Genomic DNA, 17,325 nt, shown 5'->3' with positions numbered 1-17,325 from the left:
CTTCCTCCTAGAATATTAACATGAAGATGGAGATGGAACCTCATGACAAGAATGAAGGTGAACATGATGTGGAAAATATGAAGTCTATAAGCTAAGGATCCTGGAGCAGAATAAGAGGAGAAGCCTGGGTCATTCAGGCTGCAACAGCCCTAGAGTGGCTACCCGTGGACTTAGTAAGTCTGAAAAATAAACCCCAATTTGGTTAAACTGTTTTCTGTTATGTGTAGCTAAACATATTCTTGGCTAATACATAAACTGTCATAAGTTATCTTCTAACTAGTCTTCCTGCTTGCAGGCTCTACCAGTTAGACAGCAGCAGCATGATCTAGTATGTCAGAAATATAAGAGCTATCACAAAGCAATACATCAACTCCTATAGCATTTGCTGCCAATTCCAGATATGCCAAATTATATGATTAAGAAATACATGTTTATTAAAGAAAAAATAGAAAGTAGAGAGGAGACATAAGACTACCCATAGTTGAAACTTCTCAAGTCCCATTTTAACATTTTCCTATAGTTATGCTGTCTTATTTTATTCACAGGTTTTTCACAATAACATTACAGTGTATTCCTATTTTACCTAACACTATATTATAAGCAGTTTTCCATGTTAACACATGGAAACAAATAGCTTTTAAACAAATAGCTGTTTAACATTCCAAGTAACTATAATAAGTTTTACCTAACTCGTTTCTTGTCACTGAACTTAATTCACTTTTTAAAAAAATCATTCATTCACTGAGTATCTACTACATTCAAGTCACTGGATTAAATATTATCCAGTAAGAAGTGGCTCCTATTTGAACGCTCTTCACAACTACAAAAGACAAAACATAACATTCGACATATATAGCATATGCATGTGCACACTTTCTGTATGTGGCCCTAAGCCATTTAATTGCTTTTAAATATGCTTATAGGATTGAAATATTCTAATTACCTTTCCATGTACTCCTTTTATTGATCATTTCTGTTATCCTTGTCTGCTGGATTTGCTTTAGCGTGACTGATCAGTTCAGTATAGCACTTCCAATGAACAACTTATGTAAAAGCTGAGACCACCTGAAATTTCAAGTGACCAAAGACCTCCTGTTTTCATTTTTATTAACAGAATACATGCTTCAAAGTGTTAATAACTCTTTCTTCCTTTCTGTTTTCACAATTATCAGTAATACTTAATTCCCCAACAACCTTCTGGTGGAAAGATAATCATTTCTGGTTACCACACCAAGAAGGAAACTGACTAGCATGACTCAGAGAGTCATTAAAGACCTGAGATTTGAAAGCAGAGGCCTTGGCTCTTAGCAATGCTGTTCTGAGAACACAGCCAATTTGCATAAATGGCAGATTGACAATTCCTTATCTGTGAGTGCTAAGTCCAAGCTATAATTTTTTCTATGTACATAAGGAAAACTGATTTTCTAACTCAAAAGTGCATGTATGTACTGTATTCAAAGTGAAAGAAAAGACGAATTGATATTATGCAACTGAATTACTGATGTTTTAAAACATAAAACCTATTATTGAAAATTCTGTCTTGATGTTGTTACTAATGGGCCAACTCCTGGAATGTATCTGAAGGAAGATTTCCTAGTTTCCTGAGAGGCAGTTCTGCACCCTTGGATCCTAGAGTAAGAAAAGATTTTGGCTGAAATGTATTTACCTCAAGTGGGTCTTAAATATGGTGTTGGTGGGAGAAGACTGGAAAAAGCTACTAGAGAATATGTCACAGCAACTAAAAGTAGAGAATTTCATCAGCATGAATGGTGAATTAATTCAAAGCTCAGAGGTAGGTTGGTTTAGAGCTTGACATGAACATGCCTTGATAAATGTAAACTTAAGATTCATATTTTCATAAAGTGATAGAATATTCGCTTTGCAGACCATTTCCAAGTTTTAAAAATATTTCTCATTTATAATCTTTTTCTTGAAACTTTTTTTCTCCACCTCTGATGAGGCAACAAGGTACGTATGTCTAGGAAAAGTGAAGGCTTACTAGAAAATGATACAGATAAAATATGAATAGGATGAATTCTAAAACGCTTATGCCAGATCACCAGCTATTCTGTTTAGCCAAGATTTGTATTTGTAAACTGCCCAATCATCTGCTGGACTGTTCTTATCTTCACAGGATCCATGACAGCCAAGTGTGCTCTTTCATCCCCTTCATTTTGGACCTGTTGAGTAATTCACACAGCACATAATCAAAGTGCTTTCTGATGTAACTGGTTTTGGTCTATATGAAATGATTCCTTCAGAGAAGTCCCACATTTTTTCCAGGCCATTCATTCAGTTTATTCATTTATTGGGTGTATATGTACCAGGTACTAGTTATGCAATGATGACTAAGATAATTCCTACTTTCTGTCAATTGTTTGTGAACTGACGACCCAGATCACCTGGGAAAGTTGGCTGCAGATTCCCCAGCCCCACCCTAGACCTCCTGAATCAAAATCTCAGAGGGCAGAGGATTCTGCACTTTGAAGATGTTCTAGGCACTGCTGCTTTAAGAGTTCAGAGTTTAAAACACTCTGGGGTTGGGGAGGTGGACTTGGAGCAGGGGTAGGTAAGTGCTGGGAGGGAAAGGAGATGTGGAGGGTATGGCCAAACAGGAAAACAAATAAATGCACTATAGTGTGGTAAGTGCTATAATAGAGTTACACCTGCAAAGTGCTAAGAATACATAGTGAGGAAGAGTTAAGCCTGACTATAAATTGTCAGAGGAGAGAATTACCAAGATTTCTTGAAGTATCTAGAATCATTATTCCTTAGAATGTTAAGCAACTCAATTGTTTCTTCTTGAAGTACTCCTAAATTTAATAAGAAAAAGTTTACTTTTTAAATAAGTGAATTCCCAAGTAATTAAAGATGATCTTGAAAATTGTATGCAGAGATCATCTGAGTTAACAGCATTTCTACTGTGTAAATTTATCCTAAGGATATAATTAGGGTTATGCACAGGTTTGATTACAAAGCTATTCCCTGCAGCAAATAAATTGTGTCCAACTGCTCATTTTCATCAAGTCCCAGAATCTGTTCTCCATGGACAACTTCCCTGTCCCTACTTTTTATATTGTCTTAAAACATTCTGGACCATAAATAGTTCCCAGTCTTGCTGTTCAGGCTCTGTAAAACCAGTACTCTATCCCTACAGTAAACACTGTTTCCAGTGACAAAAACAGAATTTAGGAATTTAATTCATCAGTAGCCCTGGCCAGCCACACTGGGCAAGATCATGTACAGAGCATAAATTTTAATGCTAATGTCCAAACTCAATATGATGATTTTGGCAGATTGGACATCCTAGCCATTCACTGAAAAGAGATGGCTCTGAAGTGCACTTGCCTTTCACCTCTGACTCCTCTACAGGCATATAGCTCCTAGACCATAGGTTTGCAACTTGGCTGTGATAATCACTTGAGCCACTGACTATATATATGTGTACACACACACACACCCTATATGTATACATCCGTTTCTAGTCTCTACACAAGACCAGTCGAACCAGAATCTCTCAGGTGGGGCTGGTACGTTGAATATAGACTGTCTTATTTATCTTTTCCTCTCTGGTTCCCAGGAGAGCACTTGACATTATCGGGTACTTAATGTCCTATTCACTCAACCCATTTACTGAGTATTTATGTTCTAGACATTTCTAAGTGCTAGGGATACTAGAGAATAGAACAAATGGTTAACTCTTATCAAATATTCTAATGGGAGGAGACAGACAGGTGATATCAGGTAGTGGTGAAAGCTGTAAAAATAAGACATGTTAAGGGTGGACAACCACATAATATATCACACAAGGACACATTGAGAGTAATTATTCACAATTATGTTAAGACGATGCCAATAAAACCAGGACTGTCCTGGATAAATCGAGATGTATAGTCACTCTGGGTAAGATGGTGCTTTTTAAAAATGATGTGCTGTTCAGGAAAGGCATTTCCTAAAGGGAAACATTTAAGCAGAAGTCTGAGGAAGATAAAGGAGCTAGCCATGAGGATATCAGGGGAAGAACATTCCAGGTAGATGGAATAGCATCTGAAGTAGAGGCAAGCTTGGCATATTAGAAAAAAAAATCAGAGAGGCCAGTTTGATTGGAGTGGAATGAATGAAAGGAAGTTCTGCTGAAGAGGTCAAAGGAGTGGCCAGAGACCAGATCTCATATCTTTTAGGCCCATGGTAAGGAGTTTGTACTCCAACTTGAGACAGAAATCTACATAATTTACATTTTAAAAGGATTACTCTGGCTACTGGGTGTAGAAGAGCCTTGTAGGATGGCAGTAGTAAAAGCAGGAAGATCATTTATTGGTGTAGGCAAGAGATTATGGTAGCTTGGACCAGTGTACTAACCGTGGCAGTGGCGAGATGTGATTAGATTCTGGAAGCATGATAAGGGTAGAACTGAGAGGATTTGCTGTTGAATTGGACACAGTTTATGAGGGAAACTGAAGAACCAGGGATGATCCCTCAGTTTTCAGCTTAGCAATTAGGAAAATGGAATTGTCATTTATTGAGATGGGTGAAGATTGTGGAAGGCAGGCTTTTGGGAGCAAAGGGAAACAAGAGTGTAGTTTTGGACACATTAAGAGGAGATGGTTAGGGGCTTCCCCGGTGGTCCAGTGGTAAAGAATCCGCCTTCCAAGGCAGGGGACACAGGTTCGATCCCTGGTCAGGGAACTAAGATCCCACATGCCATGGGGCAACTAAGCCCATGCGCCACAACTACTGAGCTCACATGCCTCAATGAGAGAGCCTGTGCACCACAACTACAGAGCCCACACGCCCTGGAGCCTGTGCGCCACAACTAGAAAGAGAAAACCCGCACACCACAACTAGAGCGAAGCCTGCATGCCACAACGAAAGATCCGATGGGCCTCAGCAAAGATCCCGTGTACCGCAACTAAGACCCAACGCAGCAAAAACAAAGAGGAGATGGTTAGTAGATAAGAAGACTAGAGTTTAGGAGAAAAGTTGGGACTGTTTGCTATCATATCTAAGAATTTCCCCATTTCTAAACCTACATGGTGAATACATTGGTTCCTCCATTTGACATAAAGGTTAATTAGGAGGGCCTAAATATGTGTCTTTTATTTTATTTTATGTTTTTTAAACTTAGGGACCCTGGTGGGACTAGGGCTAGCTTTTATTTTACTTTTTTAAATATTTACTTATTTATTTGGCTGCGCTGGGTCTTAGTTGCAGCACACGGGATCTTCATTGTGGCATGTGGGATCTAGTTCCCTGACCAGGGATTGAACCTGGGCCCCCTGCCTTGGGAGCACGGAGTCTTAACCACTGGACCACCAGGGAAGTCCCTAAACGTGTGTCTTTTAAAAAGAGTACTGGGCTGCATTCTTCATTTGTAGATGAGGGAGATTTATTTTCACAAAGCCTGAAAGTGAGGTGTTGCCCAGTGGTGTCCACTCATTTCATATTTCTCCAGCTGAGGCAAGCTGTAATCCCTGTAAATCTAAGCTAATTTACAGTTCCTATTACCTAACTTGGTCAATGAAGACCCCATTTGGGGAAGCTGAGTAAGAAATTAGAGTCTAAAGAAACAGTTGACACTTGTGTGTTCTATGAGTTTACAGAAAGAAAAATATCCAAGTCAAGCATATTACAGTATGAAAATTAACAATTGGTACAGGTGCATACAAGTTTCTAGCAATGTAAGCCTAAGTCTGGTTTTAAAAGAGAAATCTATAGTATCAATTAGAGTTCCCATTATTTATTGACTTCTTGCCTACAAAACAGCTGTCTTTTATTTTCAAATGCAAAACAGATGGAAATTTACTCTGTCAGGGAAATCTATATTAAACAAAATATTTGCAACATTATTTGCCGTATTATTTTGACTTCATCACCTGCCTGAGACTCTGACTTTTTTCACTTTCTGAAGACTTAACTAAATTGGAAATCAAGGATCTGAACTGGCTTTTTCTCGACGATTATTGAAACCTAGGATAACTCTTGGTTTCAAAGTTTTGTAAAGTCATCAAAAAAACAGTGTGTCTTTGGTTAAAAATAATGTCCTATAGACATGAAATCAGTGTGACCATAAGAGAAATGGAAACCGAAACTGTTTTTTTATCAGACTTCAAAGTTAAAAGCCAGGAAATTTTAGCTGCATCAACGAAACCCTACATGAGGACCTGTTGGTAAAAATAAGTGGGCTAATTGCATAGATAAGTGACCCAGAAAAGGACTTGTTGATTGACAATTATTTTTATTCATTCTTCTATCTTATTGAATGCCTGCCACAAACAGTTGCTGAGTGTGCAATGGTGAGCAGAACAGACATGATCCCTGCCTTCATATAGGATATGGAAGATGACAGGTTTTACTTGAATAATCACTCAGAACAACCTAAACTTACAAACCTCACTAAGTTCTTTGCAGAAGAGCATGGTGCCATCACTGAGACCTGCCTAGGCAGGGAGAGCCAGGGAAAGCTTCCTTGGTGAAGAAACATTTGACTGAGCTCTGATGATTAAGTAAGCATTAACTAGCTCAGAGGGAGATGGGTGGGAGAAATGAACAGCGGTCAGGAGATGGGAACGGCAAGTGCAAAGCCAGAATTGTGAAGGTGTGGCATGCAAAAAAGAGTGAGTGGGTTTGGAAAGCAGAAAGTGAGAGGGAGAGTGGCTGGAGATGATTTGGGGATGTAGACGTTCAGGCCTAATTAACAATTCTGCAGAAAGATAGGCAGTCACTGAAGTGTTTAAATTAGAAAGATGATGTGACCATACTTTATTTTTAAAAGTCAACTCTGGGGTCAGGAGAACTTCCACTTCTAGTAATGGATTAGGTAATTCAGGCTAGCACCTTACCCAGAAGACCCACAAAAGCTGGGAAAAAAATACTTTAAAAATTACTCCAAGAGCTAACACAAAGATTTAAGGTAATAAGACCTGAGAGAAGAAAACTCAGAGGTGAGCAGAACATTTCAAGCCACTTTTTCCAAAGAGGTGGCTAAGAAGCTGAACAGAACTTTTGACAGACTAGCAGGGATAGGGGTATAAAAACTGAAGTTCAGGGAAGGTCAAAGGGAGTGACGCCAGGTTTTGGGTTGGGACCCAAAGAACTGCATTGGGAGTGAGGGTAAACCAGAAATAGACCAGCCCTCCCAGCTTCAAATCCTCTCAGGTTCTCCAATTGGATTAAAATGATCTAGGATTGCTAGTGTCCTTAACCTCTTGCCAGAAGCAAACATAAATCCTCCTTGGAGAAAGATGTTATTGTAGGCCTCCAACTATTTGTACAATTATCCAAATGCAATATCTGGCACTCAATTAAAAGCAACCAAATAAGCATTCCAAACGAATGGGATATGTCAAAAGACACAGAAGCCAGATTAAAGGTCCTCCTACTAGCCAAAACAGGGCAATCTGAAAGATAAAAATAACGATGGCAATTCATTATAGCATACTGAATGAAAAAGGATCCATGAGTCAATTAAAATACTCAAAAAAAAAGGCAGGGGGTGGGGGTAGGGTGCAAGAGAGGAAGGAAAGCTCTTCTTTACAGAAAAATGTCAGGTAATAAATGTAGATGGATTGATGGGATTAGAAAATCTTCATTTTGTAACCACCAAAATAATAACTGAGAAGGGAAGGGTTATCAATGGATGTTAACACTACTGGGTGAAAGGCTGGAAAATAAAATATTCACATAGTCTCTAAGTACCTCCTTATACAGTACTCATTAATAATTAAAGGAAAGAGATAATCTGACAAAGAAATCTCACACACCACCTTAACCCAATGATAAAACTTAAATGACTACGAACAGACATTATATACCTTGTGATATGATGAACAAAAGAGGACAAACCATCATCTATGTAGTATTCTTGTCAAATGTATACATCTGTTGAACTTTGATTACAGGTAAGGCATGTGTTAGGAGTCGTGGGAGAATGAGACCTTAAGATATCATAACTTTGTTTTCTCTGAATTCAAGTTTATAAACTAGTTCATGAGACAAGCCATCCATGAAAATTATATTACAAGAATTACTTTGTTTGCCAAGAGTAAAACAACAATATTACAAAGATTTTCTTCAAATGCCCACCTGGTCATCCAAGACTCTAGCCCTCCTATATGAACTTATCAGTAGAAAGAGATACCACTGAAAGCAGTGCTTTAATGAAGACAGAGTTTGATATGGAAATCTCTAACTTGCCTGCTGAGCTATAAGGCAATTTAATTCAACAAAAAATTAGAGACTCTATTATGCCCTGGCAACTGGCTGAGCACTGGGCATATATCTCCACAGAACTTTGCTAAAAGGCAAATCTTCCCCTGGGAGATGTGCCTTTTTAAACTGCTGGTAGTCAGTTCACTTTGAATATGAGGGTTTTAAGTCTTTTCTTGAGAGCAGATTTTGATTGGGATAGAGAATGTGCAGGCATTTGAGCACCCAAGGGGTGAAAAGAGAGACTCTCCTAGAAACGACAGAATGAAGGGAATGGATGATGGAATTTCAGTCAGTCATAAGAATGTGTGGCAGGGTTGAGGGAGTTACTTAGAGTAGATTGGTTTTGTTTTTTTTTGAGAGAAGAGGATTGGTTGGTTACTTGGTTAAGGAGAGAGAAAGGAATAAAAAGGAGAGAAGGACATTACAGAAATTTCACCATACCTTACCATAGCTACCTGGGCACTGATTGGGAAATGGGAGGAGGGCAGGTGAAGGAAACAAGTTCTAGAACATAAATATCTAGATCTAAGCATGAGAGAACAATCACACAAATCCAAGTAGTGGGACACTCTACAGAACTCATTAAAGAATATGAATGTCAGGAGAAGAAAAGAAAAAAAAAGCAGCAGAACTATTCTACGTTAAAGGCAACTAAAGGCTATGTTTGGCCTTTATGTAGCCATTGGATTTTAAAAAATGCTACAAAGGATATTATTCAGACAGCTGGGAAAATTTGAATACATAATGAATATTAGATATGGTATCAATGTTAAAGTTCTTGAGAGTGGTAAGAGAGGTATTGTGATTACCTAGAAGAATGCCCCAGTTCTTAAGAGATAGAGATACATGTTGAAATATTTAGGGGATGAAGCATTATGATATCTGCAGAGTACTTTCAAATGGCTCAGGCAAAAAAAAAATATATATATGTATACATATATGCAGTCCTCACTTTGCATGGTAGTACAGGACTCAGAAATGACTGTGTAAAGTGAAACTGTGCAAACTTATTTTTAATAATCAATGGGGAAAATTACCACTGTTGCATGACTTTTAAACAGTTTTGTCAAAACACTATGAACTCTTATGGTCAGTTATAAATGTAGGAAAATGAAATACTAGTAAAACTAATTTTTATTTAGTATACTGTAATTTAAACCATTAGAAACACTGACGATTAAAATATTTTCTTTGTAAAACACTGAGAGTAGTTTGAACAGTTCTTCTGATCATATAACTAACTATATAGAATCTTCTCTGTGCCTTTGCAAATTGTCATACTCCTTTCTAAGTTTGGATCAGCTTGCATCCTTTTATCATTTGCACTTACAATGCTGTGAAATATCTCCAGAAGCTCTTTTAATGTGAAGTTTTTGCTAATGTCACTTCTCCCGGGACATCTTCATCCTTTTCATCACAACCACTTTCCTCATTAATCTTGATAGGTTTGCCTTCACTAAGCTCCTCTGGCTGCATATCTAGAGTCTTTCTAATGGTGGCAGTGTCAATATTCCCAGTTCTGTCTTCTACAACTCCATTTATGTTTGATTGGAATTTCACTTTTAGCATTAACACTTTTAATTTCTTTCCTGCACTTTCATCTTTTTTGATCAGTATCCATTTTTATAAAATGTCATGTGAGTTTATCACTGAGACACAAGGAGGCAACACAATTGCATGCTTTGCTGTCTGCATGAACTGAGTAACAGATGTGCAGTGACCAATCTGATGGATTTTTGAAAGAAGTGTCATGATTGGTCACTGTCACCGATCATCATGGGCATCTGTTCATTATGTAGCTATTTGAAGCTCTGGCAGGGAAGTCTTTACGCAATTACAGTTAGTATACCATGGTAACTGAAATTTGAATCATGTCATTGTGTAACTGCCTCTGTGTGTGTGTGTGTGTGTGTGTGTGTGTGTGTGTGTGTGTGTGTGTATACACCTATTTATGTGTGTGAATCTCAGTAAAGTATATATAGGGGTCCACTGCACTATTCTTGCAGCTTTTCTGTAAATTTTGAATTTATCATAATAAAAGTTAGAGCAGGATGGGGGGAATAAGCAGTTCATGGAGGAGACAAGACAATGAAATGGAAAATCTGGAGAAACAACAGACAACAAAAACAGACCAACAGGGAATCCAGAGAATAGAAAAGGCTGTGGAACCAAACTCCTTGGGTTTGAATCCCACTTTACTCATCAGCTGTGTGATCTTGGGCAAGTTATGTAATCTCTCTGAATCTGTTTCCTCTTTAAAAAATGGAGATAAAAATACTACCTACTTCAGAGGGTAATATGATGACTAAATAATTTGCATATATGAAGTACTTAGCATAATAGTGATGCACAGTACTTTATAAAGTGTAAGCTGTTACAGGTTTGTTAATCTAGGGGAGACTTTAGTATATTTAGACACCGATAGGAATCCAGATGGAAGAAGGGATAATTAATGGTGTATGGTTCCTAAGAAGGTGAGAGGGAATGAGATCCAAAGAAGAAACAGAGGCATTGGTCTTGGACCAAAGGGGGAATATCTCTATTTTAACAGGAGGGAAAGAGAATAGGATGGGTGCAGTTGAAGGTTGGGTGGCAAATTTGCTAGGGAGAAGGTGTTACAGTATAATGACTTCTGTGTTCTCCAAGAAATATAACAGAATTGTTGGCAGTAAGGGCCTAGAGCTAGTGACCTTAAAATTATAGTCATACCAACTTGCCCTTTTGTGTTTCTAAAGTGTGGTGCACAGCTGCCTGGGTGCAGGCATGGAGGCTGTAGGCTGTTGAGTTCATCCAGGATGGAGGTTTTTCCAGATTGATATGAGGAAAAGATAAGGAGACAAGGAAATTTATGGCATTGGCAAGAGGATTACCGAGAGTAGGAACCATGAAATCTAACCTGTGATGCAGGGAGGCGGGAGAAGGCTAGTGGTGAAAGTAAATGGGACCACGAATTAGGGAAGGGTCCCCTTAAGGTCAAGGAATGGTCCTAGTGAAAATTGTTCAACAAATGAACTAGCCATTTCCTAAATTAGGGAGCAGTGTGTGTGTAAACAGGATGTTCAGTTGGGGCTCTTTCTGTTTTAGTTTTGGCCTAAAGACTGAGAAGAAAACAATAGGTGCTATAATGAGGGGCTATACCACCAATGCAGAACTTGTAAAGAGAGGTCAAACTGGTTTTGTGACCTTTAATCCACCCAACTGGAGTTTGTATAAGCACAAGAGCTGAAAAATTGAGAGAAGTTTTCTTTGGAGAATTGTTGGAATACCTTGGCTTTTTCTTTCCGTCCCCACCCCCCCGCCAGGTGAAGGGAATGGTTCTCCTCTCTTCTTAAACCAAGTGAGAGAGATACTTTAAGGAAGCAACCTGAAGAACTTCAAATGTGCCTCCTTAAGTTTGAAAAGTGTAAGGACTGGTAAGAGAAGCTCTGACCAAAGGGGAGAGGGGCGAGTGGTAAGGCTGCATTGGGAGCACCTCTCCCAGCGGTGGGGTAGGGGTGGGTATTTCTCCTAGACCACGTGGGGGCCTGTGGGAAGATGCAGTCTGGAGCTATCTCAGATTTCAAGATGGGCTGGAAGGAGCTGCCACCAGATAGATGGCCAGGGGCTGAGGAAGGAATTGTAGGAAGCCAGTAGGAGGCAAGAGACATTGCTTCCGCACATTAATGAGATAATGCCGACAAGGTCCAGGGTGTGGCTGTGGGACAGGCTGGCTCTGAAGGAGTGAGTAGAAGGTCACTGAGGGTGAAGAGGTCAAGAAATGAAAGGTCTGGTGCTGGCAGAGTCATCTTTGTGACTCTGATGATAACGTACCCACGATGTTGGCAAAGGTTGGGGTAAAGACTGCAAGCCATATGTCCAAGGCCAGTGGTTCTCAAACTTGAGGGAGCCTTAGAAGATACAGAGACAGGCTGGTTGAAGTAGGATAGGGCCTGGACTTCTGTGTATTTTTACCGAGTTCCCAGGTGATCTGGAATATCCAGAAGAGTTTGAGAACCACTGCCCAGTATTTAGTGCAAAGAACAGAAGACTGTTCAGTATATAATAATATCTACCAGAAGAAAGGAAGAGAGGGTAGTTTAGCCAAATAGCAGGGCCCCCTGGAAGCAATTTTTTGTTAGAAGAGGGTAGGGAAGTAGTGGTCTGGAAACAGTAATGGGGACAACTAGCCTTCCAACTCATTATCCATAACTATCACTTTTCTTTCCCCCTTTCCTCCCTCCCATCCCTTCCTTGATGTGAACATGAGTGTTGTGGGCTGAATTGTGTCTCCTCAAAAAAAAAAAAAAAAAAATAGGTTGAAGTCCTTATCCCTAGTACTTTAGGCTGTGAACTTAATTGGAAATAGGGTCACAAAAATTTGGAAATGGACATAATTAGTTAAGATGAGGTCATACTGGAGTAGGGTGGGCCCTAATCCAACATAATTAGTGTTCTTGAGAGACGGCAGCCACATGCAGACACAGAATGCCACATGATGATGAAGGCAGAGACTAATTATGCAGCTGTAAACCAACAAACACCAAAGGTCACTGGCCAACCACAAGAAGCTAGAAAGAAGCAAAGAAGACTTCTTCTGCAGGTTTCAGAAGAAGGCATGGCCCTGCCAACACCTTGATTTGGGGCTCCTAGCCTTCAGAAATGGGAGACAATACATCTCTGTTGTTCTAAGCCACCCCTTTGTGGTACTTTGTTGTGGCCACCCTAGGACACTAATACAATAACGAATACAATGAGATAGTCCATACATCATCTCTATTACGTTCTACCCATGTTGTGTCCCTGTCCCCTTTGCACTGAACTTACAGTCTCTCTCAGGACACTGAGGACCCACATGTAAGTCAATGGATGTCCTATGAACAAGGAAAAGTTCACTGCTCGACATGCTTAAGCTGAAATACAATACACTTTGTGCTCTTGGTGGAGCAGTCAGCCTCCACACTGGCTTCTGCACTTGTTATTGACAAATGACTCAGTTCATATAAGATGGGTGGCTTATTTGAGTAGGTGTATGTTAAAGTTATTTTGAAAAAAGGAAAAGGAGTCTGTAAAATATACCTGCATGCAACTCTCACAAGAAAGTGTTCCCATGAGGAATCTTAAAACAGTCTAAACCAAAGTGCTGAGAAAAGTTCTCAGTAATCATATATAATGGGTTCCACTTCCAAAAGTCCTCCCACCTCCTCTGATTTTCATAGCTATTTTCTCCTTCCCAACACTGAAAGAAAGTCTTGGGCCATGGAGTGGCTCAAGAGACCACACTAACTGACCCAAGAAAGATGAAGTTCTTGATTTATTTAGCAAAGGCTACAGAAACCAAGCAGAAGTAAGGTACCACTCAGAGCAGGAACAGAGAGAGACAGCATATCTCATTCAGCTTTCTCCAACCTGCCACGGTCATGCCTCTGAAATGTCAGATCAAGACATATCTTGTGGCCCAGAAATGCTACTTCTAGAAATTTCGCTTACAGAAAAAAACTGTAGGGCCACGGAAAGGGCTAAGGTGGCTTGTAGATTCTAGAGAGAGGATGGAGTCAGTAGCTACTAGCTGAGGTGAGTAGTTCAAGCCTCATGTCTGGAAGAGAGGTTAGATGCTAAATCTCTTTTACATCAGGACCTTGAGCAGGGACAGTACAAGGGGACCTGGTATGTTAAAAGGGCATCTGGGCCAGAGATGCCTGTCCCAGCTTTGGCTGCACATACATGGTTCCAAAGTTCTCAATTCATAATCCAGCCTCCTGTAAGATATTATCACTCAGATGTTCTGTAGCAACCTGAAGCTCACCGTACCTAAAAACTTAGTTCATTTCAGCCCCATCTCCCTTTCCCAGATCTGTCTCTTTTTTTTTGAATTTCCTTTTTATATGCTATCCTAATCTCCCCAAAGACTTATCTGCTTGTACTGTCTTAAATTGCTCACCTCTGTCATGCTCTCCAAACTACCTGGTTAAGGCCTCCAGTGACCTTGGTGTTGTCCAATCTAATGGTCACTTTATTATCCTCACGCTCACTTCTCAGTAGCCTTCAAGCTGCACACTTCTCAGTTGACCATTCTCTTCTCTTGACCTCTGGTACATTACACATCCCAGTTTCCTTCCTATTTCCTTTCCCCGTTCCTTCTCTATCTTCTTACACTATCCTCTTCAATCTCTGAAATATGGAGTCCCGCTAACATATCTTTAAATACTATTTTAATTAAATAAATATACATTGTATATAAATATTATATACGCTGATCAACCACATATCCAGTAGGCTCCAGATTGTAAACATAATTACTAACTTGCCATCTCTCTCTCAATCTCTCTCAGGCATCTCAAACACAACATAGCCCCAGTCAAACTCTTGATTCTCTTTCAAAGTCTCCCAGCTCTACCTGTCCTCCCCCAGTCTTCCCAACTCAGACAGTGGTATATTCAGTTTCATGCAACTGTGCAAGCCAGAAACCTCTGCATTTCCCTCATCTCCTACATCTAACTCATCTGTAAGCCCTATGGTTCTACCTTCACAAAAAATCTTAAATGTATTTCTCTTTATTCCTCTTCTACCACTTTGGTCTAAGCCAACACCTGGCCTCTGTGCTGATTTCTCTGATACACCTCTTGTCACCCTCACCCCAACCCCAATCTCTTCACCCAAACAGTCAGAAAGTAAAATTTTAAGAACTTCATACCGTGGCCTACCAGGCCATGCATGATGTGGCTTTCGCTAGCCTCTTCAAGCTCATCTCATTCCTTTGCCCACAGAGCTTAAACCTCTTGTCCTTTCAGTTCCTGGGACCAGCCCAGCTCTTTCCCAGTTACAGTTTTGCATAAACTGTTCCCTTTTCCTTGAACACTTTCAGCCTACTCCTTTTATGTTTATTCCCTTTGCCTAATTACACTTGACATTAGGTACCGTAGTTGACACATAGTAGTCTTTGAATCAGTATTTGCCGAATGAGGGCAACAAGTGGATCTGACTAGAAAATTCTACCAACAATCCATTGGTCAATGAGTAGAACAAGGGGAAACCACTTACTCTATGCCAGAAAATGCCTGCTAGAAAAACAGGATGAAGTTCATAAGGATATCTAAGACTGGTGCTTCTTTTCCTTAAGGATTCTATAATCTCATTGGACCATAAGAAGGTAACCAAAATACTGAAAGAACAATATTTAGCTAGCATGAGACACTTTAAATTCTTTCAGAAAAATGTAAGGTATAAATCACAAATTAATAATACTCACTAAAGCAGCAGTATAGAAAGGTGACTAATTGCCAAGTGATTAGTATAGATTTGTGGTTCCCAACGTTTTCATCACCTCATATTTGTTTCATTATGCTTTTCCCTCATTAATTTTTTAAAAAATATGTCTAGTAAACGAACTATATTTATCATATGCAATAATATACTTTTCCATTTTTAATCATATGTAATGCCTTAGTTAGACATATATAACCCCTAATTAGAGCACTTAATCAGCATGCTATAAAAATATGCAAGCCAAAAGTACAGCCAGGTAGCTCTTATTATCGACTGAATTTTCACTGGGCTTTTTGAAATATTTAAAATATCTTGCAAAACTCCCTTCAGGTATTCCATTCAAAGGTTTAGCCTATGTACTTTGTAAAGAAAATAATACACTTTATATCTAGCTTTTTTCTTCATAAAAGTTTCCCTGTGCTCTTTGCTGATTAGTAACTGTAAAGTGAATCAGATTCTTTGAGGGAGAGAAACTCATCATTGTGGTATTTTGATAATAAGTTATTCAAGGTTTAGATAGTCTACCAGCCCCCAAATACGTAGCAGACGGCAAAGCATTGCTCTACGTCACGGCAGATGCCACCACGGAATCTAATACGCCTCCTCTTTTCTTCAATGTTTGCCATGAAGCAGTAGAGACAGGAATGGAGAAGAAAGAAATGAATAAAACTTTCCTTTTTAATGGAACTATTGGGTATCTTTTAATTCTGTCTTTATGATAGGAAGTAACACTACATGCTAGTCAAACTGATTTGACCACTAAAACTGTTTTTCTTCTGTACTTGTTATGTAACTTTAATCATCTTAGACACCAGGACATGAATTCTTAAGTAATTTCCACCAAGCGGAGGAACAACATGTAAGTATTTTATATCCATAAAATGAACACTTCTCCATGTGCTTTAGAAGTGTCAGAAATAAACCAATGATATTTTTCAAGTGGTCATTTTGACAACATTTCCTAAAAACTGACCACTGCAGCAAAATCAGTGTTTCTATACAGGTGTTCAAGCTATGCAAGCAAATCATATTACAACATTTCTAAAGAAGAGGAATGTTAACCATAAAATTATCAAGCAACTTAACACCGGAACTCAAGATATTTCAATTCATAATTTTGCTAACAGGTGCTGATTCTTCTATATTTTTATAGCTTTTGTGTGGGAAGCAAGCTGTAGTTTAGTTGGTGGGAGTTTTATGTTACTAGACAAATGCTTGATAGATCAAGTTTTTTGGTTCTTAATGCACCCTATGATGGATCCAAATTTCCACTTTTTTCCTTCAAGTGATCACAAACATCCCCATCTTCAGACCTTAAAGGCCGTTACAAATGAACATTTTTCTCCACATTTTAACCACAGACAAAACTGCAGCGACTCTTCTGAGGTTATTTGTAGCCTCTGCAAACCTGGAATCCAAAGCTGTAGGTTCTTTTTCATTAGATACTTAAAATTTCTTCTTTTATTGTGGTAATGTGCTTAACATAAAGTATGCCATTTTAACCATATAGTTCAGTGGCATTAACTACATTCACAATGTTGTACAACCATCACCACTATCTTATTTTCAAAACTTTTTCATTATTCTAAACAGAAACTCTGTATCACTAGGTATATTTTATGCAACATGTTGAATAAGTGCTTATTCATTAAATAAATAGTTCATCCACTAAAAAAATATTTATCAAGTTTATCATCAGGTTTATCATTCCATGCTTGATGCTGGAGACGAACAATAAACACGGATGATGAACAAAAATGAACAATGGAGGGAGTGGCTCATTTTTGAATATTTGTGCCTTTCTGTGGATCATCCTGTGACCAATGAAAATATCAGTAATAATATTAATATTTGCTGTCTAATCTAAGCGCTTTC

General features: G+C 38.9%; 1 protein-coding gene across 3 annotated transcripts in view; it reads right to left on the bottom strand.

The window, feature by feature from the left end:
* TIPARP (TCDD inducible poly(ADP-ribose) polymerase) overlaps positions 1 to 17,325 on the bottom strand; it is a 65,871-nt gene that overhangs the window by 32,052 nt on the left and 16,494 nt on the right. The gene's annotated exons all lie outside the window — the stretch shown is intronic.

This window comes from Stenella coeruleoalba (genome assembly GCF_951394435.1).
Source record: "Stenella coeruleoalba genome assembly, chromosome: 5".
In the NCBI taxonomy this organism is placed as follows: domain Eukaryota; kingdom Metazoa; phylum Chordata; class Mammalia; order Artiodactyla; family Delphinidae; genus Stenella; species Stenella coeruleoalba.
The sequence above is the reverse complement of the archived record's forward strand: the minus strand, read 5'-3'. Positions and strand labels throughout refer to the sequence as shown.